General features: G+C 33.8%; 1 protein-coding gene across 2 annotated transcripts in view; it reads right to left on the bottom strand.

Annotated features, from left to right (window-relative positions):
* The window catches only part of LOC136846551 (uncharacterized), a 52668-nt gene extending 47159 nt beyond the window's left edge, over nt 1–5509 (bottom strand). Inside the window, exon 1 of one of the 2 annotated variants that reach the window (XM_067117412.1) lies at nt 5142–5509. The gene's annotated coding sequence lies outside the window, so the exon portion shown is untranslated. The remainder of the gene's footprint in view (nt 1–5141) is intronic. The other variant, XM_067117413.1, reaches the window with a different exon arrangement.
* Nucleotides 5510–14061: the final 8552 nt, after the last annotated feature.

Raw genomic sequence — 14061 nt, forward strand, 5'->3', positions numbered from 1 at the left:
TCTTCTGTGGTCATTTCGAGGTCGCAATTAAGACACCTGGCACATGCTACCTGGTCCCTAGGGTTCACCTGGTTAGGAAATGCCATTTGTTTTGACGAAAGTTTAAGAATGAATACATTCGCCTTATTCAAAGAATTTCTGTTGGAAATTAGAGGTAAGGCACCTGGCAGCTCGTACCTGGAGTATAATCAACATCCCAGGATCAACCTGCTGTTGTTTGTGTTGCTTTTGATTAAGCCAGCAGTATACCGGCACGGGCTCTTGCTGCATGTACTAAGCTGTCTAACTGTTGTATGGGTACCTACTGAACGTAAGTGGTTGAAATATTTTAAACGTCAATTTGAAAATCGAATCTATAAAAAGATTCAGAGGCAGGACACCAGGCAGCTCTCCCACGTCTAAGGTTGTTAAGCTAGGTTCCTGTCTAGCAAGAGAAAGTTCATGGTACCCTAAATAACGAGTTGCCCTGACGTCAGAAGTTGTCAGATTCTTTTCGATAAAAAAAATAGAAGAAATCGAGTTTTGTATCAAATTTGTTAGTGTGGGGATAGTTAATCTCATTCTGTGCCACAAGGTTTAACAACGCTGGGTCTGATCAGCAGTTGGATGAGAGCGCACTAAAAGAGACCAAACGTCATTGACGCGTAGGCCTTGTGAACGTTAGTCAGGCAGGGTATGAGGCTATGACCCCCTTCCCTTATATATATATATATATATATATATATATATATATATATATATATATATATATATATATATATATATATATATATATATATATATATATATATATATATTTTATATATATATTATATATATATATATATATATATTTATATATAAATATATATATATATATATATATATATATATATATATATATATATATATATATATATTTATAGATGTGTATGTATGTAAGTAAACAAGACCGCAAATACGGCAGAGAGATCACTAGCGCTGTATATGAAAATAAGTTCTACCTATTCTTCAAAGTTACCCTCTGCTACGTAAACAGTCTATCTTCTAAAATAACCCAGAAATTATTTCCTCTTACTAACATACGCAGCTATTCCTTCCCTCTCTCTCTCTCTCTCTCTCTCTCTCTCTCTCTCTCTCTCTCTCTCTCTCTCTCTCTCTCTCTCTCCGACCAGCATCACCGCCTTTCCTTTTATATTTTTGCTGTTACATTTTCCTAGTCATTTTCAGTCTTACCAACCACTACTCTTTCTCCAGTGTCATTCTCTTTCTTTTTCTTCCATCTTTTTTTCCTCTTTTCAGAGACAGGTCAATGCCCAACATATACCGAATTAAAACATTCTTCGGTCACGTCGCAATATTTCTCTTGCAACAAATATTGGCGCCTTTATCGCCTTTCTCCGTGTGGCATTTCAATGAATTCGAGAACAAATGTAGGAGGTTTTCAGATTTGCATTCCAGGAATGGAATTCTTTGGATTTATCTTGGAATAGAATTCTCTGAATTTATCTTGGCATTCTGCGCATTATGCTGGAATGAATTTCAGTCTGCTTCCCAAAACAATGCTAAGAGATAGATGATTGTAGTTTCCCATTCATACTAATGATAAATACAAACTTGTGCATTTTTTCTATAAAGTGCTGGTGTGAACACTGAAATTCTACCAAAAAGCAGAGCTGAATTTTTTTTTTAAATTTTTACATTCACTTTCAAATGAAAATTACGAGCTGCTCTAAATCAAAGCAAAACGTTAAAAATTAAATTCAGGTCAATAAGAACTTTCAACGCTTTAGACATTATCATTTTGTAGCGTACAGTAAATACGCATCCTGCTGAATCAGTAATAATTTCACCTAAGCAATCAATTATCATCGTCTAACATTTGCGGCAAACAATTTCAAATAAACATTTCGTTTCCCAGAAGCTTTAAATGCAGCACAGCGGTCCATACAATGGTCTGCAGGTATGCCACTATCAGGCCATACTTCCCATATTCCCTGAAGGAATTTTATGTACGTGAGAGTATCTCCTCTGAGAGAGAGAGAGAGAGAGAGAGAGAGAGAGAGAGAGAGAGAGAGAGAGAGAGAAGAGCAAAGCTAAAACACATAGCTTGATGATTTGACCACCATAATAAAAGTACCAACAATAATATCCAATTGTGGGAACACCTGATATTCTCTTCCACTCACTGACCGGGAAGGTGATCTAAAAAACTCAATCAATAAACTTACAAGGTCTGAAAACACGCAGTGCCTTAGGCCTACTTTTAAAAAAAAAAGGAAAAGTAGGCCACATATAGTCAGTTGGCAGCTTAAAATGCCTGTATGCTTTCCATATACACAGAATAAGGAGAAACTAGTGTCAACCAGAACGCTGTTCTCACTTAGCTGTCTACTTTAAATAGAAGTAGGTGTTGGCTGTAACAGCGACGGAAAGTGTGCTGAATTTTAAGGACCACGTGGACTGCGCACTTGCATATTCAATACGGTATATATGCTGTATATGTATGTATGTATGTATATATATATATATATATATATATATATATATATATATATATATATATATATATATATATATAGCCTATACAGTATTAAATATGTATACATACATATCCATATGTAAGCATATATACATATTATATATTGTTTATATCTCATTTCACTGTTTTTCATAAAAGCAAAATGATACAGACGATATACTGTGTGTATATATATATATATATATATATATATATATATATATATATATATATATATATATATATATATATGCTATATACTGTACATACAAAAAGTTAAGTATACCTTAGTTTAACCAGACCACTGAGCTGATAAACGGCTCTCTAGGGCTGGCTTGAAGGATCAGACTTCTTTTACGTGGCGAAGAAACCATTGGTTACCTAGCAACGGGACCTACAGCTTATTGTGAATCCGAACCACATTATACCGAGAAATAAACTCTATCACCAGAAATAAATTCCTCTAATTCTTCATTGACCGGCCGGAGTCTCGAACTCGGGCCTAGCAGAGTGCTAGCCGAGAACTCTACCGACTCATCCAACAAGGAACTACTGTACATACATACATATATTGTATACACATCGCAATAACTCTGTTTATCTAACAGCAAAATTATCCAAACGATAAACGAAAAACCTATCTCCCTATATACATTTTTGCTGAATACGATTCCTATAATATATTTGCTTTCTTTCTTCATAAGGAAAGAGAAATGACCAAAAGAGAAAGTAAGAGAAATATCTAAACTTCTCTTATTACTTAAGAATTCTGTTGGCAGATGGTCACCTACCGTATAGCATACCCATCTTTATCAGTTGCATACATATAGAGAGTTTGGGACTTATATAAACTCTCTCTCTCTCTCTCTCTCTCTCTCTCTCTCTCTCTTGATATTTTTGAATGATGATATTATTATGTTAGTTGAACAGGTAACTTTTGCTGTAATAATAATAATAATAATAATAATAATAATAATAATAATAATAATAATCACTCTCTCTCTCTCTCTTCTCTCTCTCTCTCTCTCTCTCTCTCTCTCTCTCTCTCTCTCTCTCTCTCTCTCTCTCTCTCTTGATATTTTTGAAAGACGTGAAATTATTATGTTAGTTGAACAGGTAACTTTTGCTATAATAATAATAATAATAATAATAATAATAATAATAATAATCTCTCTCTCTCTCTCTCTCTCTTGATATTTTTGAATGATGTGAAATTATTATGTTAGTTGAACAGGTAACTTTTGCTATAATAATAATAATAATAATAATAATAATAATAATAATAATAATAATATCTCTCTCGCTCTCTCTCTCTCTCTCTCTCTCTCTCTCTCTCTCTCTCTCTCTCTCTCTCTCTCTCTCTCTCTCTTGATATTTTTGAATGGCGTGAAAGTATTATGTTAGTTGAACAGGTAACTTTTGCTGTAATAATAATAATAATAATAATAATAATAATAATAATAATAATAATAATAACAACAATAATAATAATAATAATAATAATATTATTATTATTATTATTATTATTATTATTATTATTATTATTATTCATTTAGACTATAACCTATGTTTGACTCTAATACCAGTACTTCTACATTATTATCGGAGTATTTATAAAAGTAGTTTCATTTTTTTTACATAGATGATAAGTAACAGGAAAGATAATGGCTAACTCTGAATAAATCTCGTACCAACAAATGCAAAGTCATGTAGACTTTGAAAGTTAAGAATTCTGCATTTTTACAATAATTTACTTAAAATAATTTTCCTCAATATTCTACTACATCAAAAAACTAGCGATTTTTCGTTAGTTTAATAATAATAATAATAATAATAATAATAATAATAATAATAATAATAATAATAATAATAATAATAATAATAATAATAATAATAATAATAATAATGTTTTCTACTACATCGCAAAACTGACAAGTACTTTTAATTTTGCTTAAAAATATGACATCCTGTAAAATTGGTTACATTTATGTCCTAAATGTTACCAGTTCAATTACCTCTAACTCATTATACTCTGTTACAAGTGTAAAATCTAAAATATGACGTAATAAGCAAATATTATCCAAAATTAATTTGTCATTCAGGGTACATAGGTCTAATAAAACTTTCTTTGAAGGAAAACAAAAAAAAATTATCATCAACCTAGTTTAGTTTGAAGGTTTAGTCTCGTCACTCGATTTTCACTTCGTTCGTGCATGCATGCACACAAAACTGTGTAGCTCTGTTTGAAAGCATAATACATACAGAAACTAGAACATGCTTCACAGATCCACTGAAAATTTTTTACAATAATTATAAAAATTCAATCGACAAAAGCAAAAAAAAAAAAAAAATACGAGAGCATTCTTGGCAGTAATCGTCCAAAGGTGAAAGCTCCTTGTCAGTTTGTAGAAATTTTGTTGCTCTTCCTCGGCAATACCAAAGCACAAACAATGCAGTGAGTCATAATAATAAATATTAAGTTCAAAACGCTTATCCAATTTGCACAGATCATTCGGTCGTTTAAATATGAGTCCTAGACTGTCTGTCTGTTAGAAGTCACGTTTTCTCCTCGTAACCAAAACCACGAACGCAAGACGACGAAAAATCACGATTAAACTCGCTTTTAAGTTCACTAACCTACCTTTTCTTCGTATCTTTAAACTCCCCCCACGATATCTCCAGCGATCGGTAAAGCCAGTCTGAGAGGCGTCCTCACTCACTGAGCGAAAGTACGGCACTGAAAGGCGGGAGCGCCGTGTAGGACGTGAGGGCTGTGGTGGTGGTGGAAGGGGACGGGGCGGAGGGGAGGGAGGGAGAAATAGTTAAGGAGAGAGAAAACACATACACACGTGTTGCCGGGGAGGGAGAGGAGGAGGGGGAGGAGCAGGGGGAGAAGGGAGATTTAGAGGGAGATTTTGCTCTTGCAGCAGGAGGGAGATTGCAAGTCCGGTTACCTTCACCTCCGACTGTCGGGACACCACTGGCTGGCGCGGTTTCGTCTTCCCCCAAGTTCTGGGTCACCAATGCAACAGGTGAGATCCCACAGGCCCCAACAACCTGGACCTTCCCCAGTCCCTGATGCAGAATCTTAGGCCTGCTGAGCCTCTGGGCTTACCTGGCCCCTCGTAGCCATGATAGACCGCTTGTTTGTCTGTCAACGGCTCATCCAAGGTTTAGAAAAGAACATAGTCTTTAGGTCTTGTGTCTGGCTACCCACACCAAATTTGCCGGTCGTCTGCATATCCGGCTTCTTACCTACCCACTCTGATCCTGTCAGTTAATCTGTCTGCCAACTTGCCCACACCGAAACTGCCTAAGCTAAGTCTTCCTTGCTGTCCATTTTGGCCTGCCAGTCTACTCTGGTGTTCTCGACCTAGGCCTAGGACCACACACCTTATGCCTGCAAACTTCTTTTAGGGCGAACAACCTAGGCCTACAAGGCAACTGTCCTACCCTGCAGAGGGTACTTTGTGGCTCCCAATCGTAACCCACTCACTGTCAAAATCAGAGAGAGAAGAGAGAGAGAGGTGACAAATTTAAAATGTACTGGCTTTTTCACAGAATTCGTGGAAAACGCTTTAATAAGATTAATTAATTCCTAAAACAATGGCATACATTTATTTAATTATAGACACTGGAACTGTAAGATTCAGCTGTCAGCTAGACCTACGTCAACAACGCTTTGCTATTGTGAAAAGTTGGTAACGTTATGCTGAATTCAGTGAATAATTTCAAGTCAATTAAAAAAAATAATATGGAACTTTTGGGATGTATCTGGGACAATTAATATAACACATTAAACAGTATATAACGATAATCAAATGCGATAAAAGAAACAATCAAGGCACCAGGACTCCAGGAGACATCGGTAATGGGTATTGCAAGAAATTATCCAAAACATTTTACTGACGAAATAACAAAAAGAATTGTATTTAAACGCAGTCTTTAATCGTTTTATTTATATTCGCATTCTGTTCAAATTATGTGTGTTCATGATGCCTACTGAAAAGAAACAAAAGAAAAATAATCTTACAAGTAGTATAGGTCTAGTACATTCAGACACACACACTCACTCACTCACTCACTCACACACACACACACACACATATATATATATATATATATATATATATATATATATATATATATATATATATATATATATATATATATATATATATATGTGTGTGTGTGTGTGTGTGTGTGTGTGTGTGTGTGTGAGTGTGTGTGTGAGTGTTTGAATGTACTAGACCTATATTACTTGTAAAGTTATTTTTCTTTTCAGTAGACATCATGCACGCATGACAATTTGAACAGAATGCGTATATATATGTATATATGTATATATATATATATATACACATATATATAGTGTGTGTGTTTGTGCGTGCATGCTCATGTATGCGTCTACGTCTAGCAAAGGAAGAAGGGAGAGTGAGAGAGTGAGAGAAGGGAAGGGTGAGATCAAGGAAAGAGAAAACGGATCTCCAGGCGTTGCAAAACATCGCGCCTATACCCACAGCTCTTTAGTTGGTTGTCGGATTGAACAAGATCGAATAAATAAGTGAAAATCAGTTTTTTTTTAATTAATAGTATATTTTTTTATCCAGTGTTTACTGTCGGATGGAACAAGATGGAATATAAATAAATAAAAATCAGTTTTCTTTTAAATTAATAGTGTTTTTTTATCCAGGATTTACAAAATATCTTTGCTTAGACACGAAGAGAAACGGAAATTCTGACTAAAGTGTTGAACAGTCATACCCACAAAATTATTGAAGCGTTCAAGTAATTTAAAAAGAAGTGATTTTTTAGTGGTATGGATATTGGTAATTATCATTCTTGTTATTAATTATGACACGAATAATGTACAGAAATAATTAAAAAAAAGCAAGATAAAATGTAAGAGTAAATCTCGAATAAGAACGCCATAATAATACATTTTATAATTCAGATACGATAAATTCAGTTGAGAGAGAGAGAGAGAGAGAGAGAGAGAGAGAGAGAGAGAGAGAGAGAGTAGGGGAAAGGAACTTGACCAGGGAGAAAGTGGATCCTGTGTGGCAGAAATAATAACCAGAAGGATATTCGAAGGATTCATTCAAGACTAAGTACGGAAGGAGTAGAAATACCTGTCTCGAGGAGAGGACAGTGACCCAGATCCTGGGGATGGGCGTCACTGGGTACTGGTATTCCCCTTCCTCTCTCTCTCTCTCTCTCTCTCTCTCTCTCTCTCTCTCTCTCTCTTAACGGCAATTTTTTAATGGAAACGTTCCTTCATTTTCTTGGTAAATTAAGAATTCGTAAATGGGGAAACTAACTCCTTCAATCTAACCCTCTATCTATCTGTCCATCTATCTATTTCTATTTATGAATCATAACTGGGATTTCCTTTCACCTGATTCATATTCTCTCTCTCTCTCTCTCTCTCTCTCTCTCTCTCTCTCTTAACGGCAATTTTGAATGGAAATGTTCGTTCATATCTTTATTATATAAAGGAATTGTAAGAGGGAAAATTCACCCTTCAATCTGCCTTTATCTATCTAACCATCTATCTATTTCTACCTGTGAATCATGACTGGGAAATTTCATTCACCTGATTCATATCTAATCTCTCTCTCTCTCTCTCTCTCTCTCTCTCTCTCTCTCTCTCTCTCTCTCTCTCTCTCTCTCTCTACTAATTTCTCCGTTAGCGTAATAATCTATCGCATCCTTTTATCATATCTCCCTTCATTTTAATTTCTCACTTGGAATTGTCGAGATAAATGTGGAATGTATTCCAATCATACTTTACGTAACCCGTAATTCCTGAAGAAAGGTCATTAGGTCTACATATCACACAAGCGCGTGCGTGCGCGTGTGTGTGTGCGCGTGGTCTCGATTCGCTCAAAATGCTACGCAGGGCAAAGCTGATATGAGCTATTTTTCTAATCTCCATTATTCTGATGTGTGAGGAGATTATATATATATATATATATATATATATATATATATATATATATATATATATATATATATATATATAGTGTGTGTGTGTATACGCACACACACATATATATATGAATATATATAATATATATATCTATTTATATATACATACATATATATATATATATATATATATATATATATATGCACACATTACAAATATATATACAGATATAGGTACAGTATGCATATACATAATATATATACACATGCACACACACACACGCATATATAAATAAATATATATATATATATATATATATATATATATATATATATATATATATATGTATATATATGTATATGTATATGTATGTATATATATATATATATATATATATATATATATATATATATATATATATATATATATATATATATATATATATATAGTTGTATACACCTGTAAATGCCAACACAAGACCCCAATCACTTGTACCTTGACCCGCGAAGTACCGTAAGCAACGTTAAAACAATCTCAAGTAACAAAGACTGGTGGACTAGTCTCTTTCTCTCTCACCCTCATTCTCTCCCAAGTTCCTTCTCTCACTCTCTCTTTTCTTCTTCTTCCGTCCACTCCTTTCCTTTTCAGCCTTCAAGAATCCTAAATCATTACCCGAGTTTAGAAGCCATGATGACTCTGCAGATTATTGAACTCGACCTTGTGTGTGTGCGCGCGCGCGCGTCTGTGCGTTTGCTTGTTCACAGGTTTATCAGTTAAGTATACGGTCAAGTAAGAAGTGAACCCTGTGGGGGGTGGGTTAGTGCCGTCAGTGCACCTCACGCGGTGCACTGTAGGCATATTACTTAAGGGTCTTTGCAGCGTTCCCTCGGGCCCAAGTTGCAACCTCTGCCATTCCTTTTATTGTACCTCCGTTCAAATATTCTTCCTTCCATCTGACTTTCCACCCTCTTCTAACGGTTTTCCCCCTGTTACACCTTTCAAATCTTCTTACTTTCAATTTCCCTTCCACCGCTGAATGACCTCATAGGTCCCCGCGCTTGGCCTTTGGCGTAAATTCTACATTCCCAGTAAGAATAGAAAAAATAATGAGAAAAATCTACAATCAATAGAAAAATACAATGAGAAAAATCCACAATCATGTAACCTTTTCTATGATGAAGAGAATTAAAATAATGATATGAAATAACAGGAAATAAATAAATTAATTAATTAATGATATAAAATAGCAGTGCATAAATTAAGTAAAGGAAATAAATGTGGGGTAGATCAGTAAAGATTATTGTTCATCATTTGTATATGCTGGCAACGAATTGCTTGCCAGAATACATTATCAACTGTTAAGTCGATACTCTCATGGGTATATACATAAACTTCAATAACCTTTATTATGGAAATATTTCAGAAAAGTACATACAATTATTATTATTATTATTATTATTATTATTATTATTATTATTATTATTATTATTATTATTATGACGCAGTAAACCGTGGTAGATATTATACCCATTACCACAATGTTTAGGAAAAGAAAGCTTTGAAACACTATTTGACATTTCAGAAAATAAAAGGCCTCACTTAGAAAAAAAAAAAAAAAAAAAGAAAGTCAGTATTAGGACTGACTCTTCAAATAATTTTCAACGACTTGCCTTAACATTTCTCGAGCTTCAAGTTTTCACCGTAATCATCATACACTGACACACACACACACACACTCACTCACACACACACATTATATATATATATATTATATATATATATATATATATATATATATATATATATATATATATACAGTACATATATGTGTGTGCTTGTGTCGTTATGAAGTTTGTTATGTAATATATATATATATATATATATATATATATATATATATATATATATATATATATATATATATATATATATATATATATATAATATATTTATTTTTATATATACGTATACATATGTGTATATATGTACGTATATATACGGTCATATCGTAAAATGTGTAGAATATTTATAAATATATATATTAATACAATTCCGTCTTACAAAGTTTTACAGAGCAAAAGTCAGCAGTCTGTAAGATGTAATTGTAATGAAATGAAGGATATAATTATTATCAAAATCGTTCACCTCGATAAAGAAAATTAGAAAATAATGTATCCGACATAATTTGGAGATCCGGTAAAAAAAAAAGAAAAAGCTAACATAAATGAATATAACATCTTAGTGAGGAACATTACCGAATGTATACAGTCATTGCTTTCTTGCTGAAAAAATAAAACAAAAAATCTGAATTTCCTAAGAGTTTCTATTATTATTTTTTTGGTTACAAAGAATCAACTACAACAGGTCATTGGCTGGTATCAGCACCGATATTATGTGATAAATATAAAGCAAGAGTAACGAGGGAGAGAGAGAGAGAAAAAAGAAGGAAATCAAGTGACAGAAAAATAAAAGAGAAAAGCGGTAAAACACCATGACTTCGACTTTTATTTTTTCCTGTTTCTCTTAATGATAGCAATCACTGTTTGTCTTTTTTCTTATCATTTGCTTTTTTCCTTCTCGTAAAAACTGTAATCTTGCCCCTTCCCTTTCAGCGTTATTTGGGCTTATTGCTGCTTTCAGGTCATGAGGAGTTAACGCAGAAACCCCAAAGTTTAGAAGAAGAAGAAGAAAGAAGAAGAAGAAGAAGAAGAAGAAGAAGAAGAAGAAAAGAAGAAGAAGCAATGAAAGAAAACTGTGAATCAAAGGACAAATGAAGTCAGAAGAATTGGAAAATGGAATTATGAAAAAAAAGCAGATGATAATCTAAAATCAAAATTGAGTACAGGAATTAAATCCGATGAAGTATTCTAAGAACACCCGTAATAAACTTAAAACGCTTATGCCGACAATATGGTGAGAACTGCAGTATACTTAGAACACCTGCAATATACTCAGAACACCTGAAACAGTATACTCAGAACACCTGCAATATACTTAGCACATCGACAATATACCCACAACACCTGCAGTATACTTAGAACATCGACAATATATTCAGAACGCCTGAAAAATACTCAGTACATCTACAAGTATATTATACTTGAAATACACGCAATATACTCAGAACAAATGCAATATACTTAGATCATCTGCAGTATACTTGGAACACCTGCATTATATTTAAAACACCAGCAGTATGCGCAGAACACCTGCACTGAACTTAGAATACCTGCAATATATTTAGAATACTTGCAGTTTGCCTAGAACACAAACAAAATTAGAACACCTACAACATACAAAGAACACCTGCAATATATTCTTGTCCCCTGTAATATAATATAATATAATAGAACACCTGCAGCAAACAAAACACCTACTGTATACTAAGAACGCTTGACAACCTGCAATAAACGCAGAATACCAATAATGTACTAAGAACACCTGTAATTAGCTTAGAATACCTGTACCGACAATATAGTAAGAACACCTGCAGTATATTCAGAACACCTGCAATACATTTAGAATACCTACAGTATACTCAGAACACTTACAGTATACCCAGAACACCTACAGTATACTCAGAACACCTACTATATACTCAGAACACCTACAGTATACTCAGAACACCTGCAATATATTTAGAACACCTACAGTATACTCAGAACACCTACTGTATACTCACAACACCTACAGCATACTCAGAACACCTACAGTATACTCAGAACACCTGCAATATATTTAGAACACCTACTGTATACTCAGAACCCCTACTGTATACTCACCTGGAATATACTCAGAACACCTACTATATACTCAGATCAACTACAGTATACTCGTAACACCTACGATATACTCAGAACACCTGCAATATACTCAGTACACCTGCAATATACTCAGAACACCTGCAATATACGCAAAACATCTGCAATATACTCAAAACATCTGCAATATACTCAAAACATCTGCAATATACTCAAAACACCTACAATATACTCAAAACATCTGCAGCATACTCGAAGCAATGAATAACTGTCTCGTTACGCCTGTTTACCTTTAATTGCTCACAAACCGGAATAGCTCTACTGTAATTTCCGGGTCCCGCCCTAGTCCAGTTCTTATGCTATAGAGAGCAATTTATTTAGCTTTCCTTTTTCTCGCTGTTGCTGATTCTCTGAGTCTCTTTTCTTCTTTACTACTGATTATATACTCATGAATATTATATGTGAAATGCCACTCAAACAAAATAATCATGGTTTTAATGGAGTTTCAATTTTAGCAATAAAAATAATTAAAATGTAGATTAGTGCAACACTGCTGGACGATTCATTATCAAAATTAATAGCGATAACGATCCTTAATTTAGCTTAACTGTACCAGAAGGTTATGTAATCGAAAGTGACATTCAAGTCTCGGGGAAAAGAAAGCACCAAAACATAATACAGCTGCCAGCTTATCTTGTTTCTAATCATAATAACAAATTTACCTGTCAGGTGAGTCTCGTGTGTGGAATGCCAGATTTCCTTTCTTTTTGGGTCCTTTTTTAGCGTTCTGTAAGAGAAAACTATTGAGATGGCTATTTGTCTGTCCGTCCGCGCTCGTTCTCTCCGCTCTCAGATCTTAAAAATTACTGAGGTTAGGGGGCTGCAAATTGGTATGCTGATCATCCACCCTCTAGTCATCAAACATACCAAATTACAGCCCTCTAGCCTCAGTAGTTTTTATTTTATTTAAGGTTAAAGTTAGCTATAATCGTGCGTCTGGCACCGCTATAGGTGCCAACAGGCCACGACCTGAAAGTTTCATGGGCCGCGGCTTAAAGTTTCATGGGCCGTGGCTGAAAGTTTCCCGGGCCGTGGCTATGAGTTTCATACAGAATTATACGCTGTACAAAAAATTCGATTGCGTCGAAGAAACTTCGGTGCATTTCTTACTTTTTTTTTACGGGATTTGATTTTGCGTGAAGATTTTCAAGCACAATTTCACGTTGCCCCGAAATTGGGGTTTCGTGCTTTTATGGACCCACTTCCAAGATTAAAGGCACCGCCAGTTCAGACAAAAAATATATATAGGAAAGGAAAGGGTTATAACATGGCAGCAACAAGAAAATGCGAGAATTAAGAATGAAAAGGAAGTGGCATAAAATGTGAAAACACAGAAATGGAAAGAAAGCAAATAAGGAACGATAAAATAAAAGAAAGGAAATATTTGCAAGCAACTTGCACTGGATGTCAGACAACACAAATTTACTGACAACAAAACTGACCTACTTGGCATGGATCGGATATATCTTTATAATAAGTGGAATGAATCATATATTCCTTTAACAGTTCCCAAATTAAAGAAGGAAAAAATTACAAATAAATTATGGAAAGATAAAATGTTACCTACAATCGTTACTTTAGTTTTTTCTGACATACACTTCTATTTATGTATGTACATTATATATATTATATATATATATATATATATATATATATATATATATATATATATATATATATATATATATATATATATATATATATATATATATATATATGTACATTGTATGTGTATTTATCATTTATTTGTTTGTTACGTTTTGTTACTTTCTTCTTTACATTTTCTTTATATTCGTAGGTAATTTTGC

This window comes from Macrobrachium rosenbergii, chromosome 15 (assembly GCF_040412425.1).
Source record: "Macrobrachium rosenbergii isolate ZJJX-2024 chromosome 15, ASM4041242v1, whole genome shotgun sequence".
NCBI lineage: Eukaryota > Metazoa > Arthropoda > Malacostraca > Decapoda > Palaemonidae > Macrobrachium > Macrobrachium rosenbergii.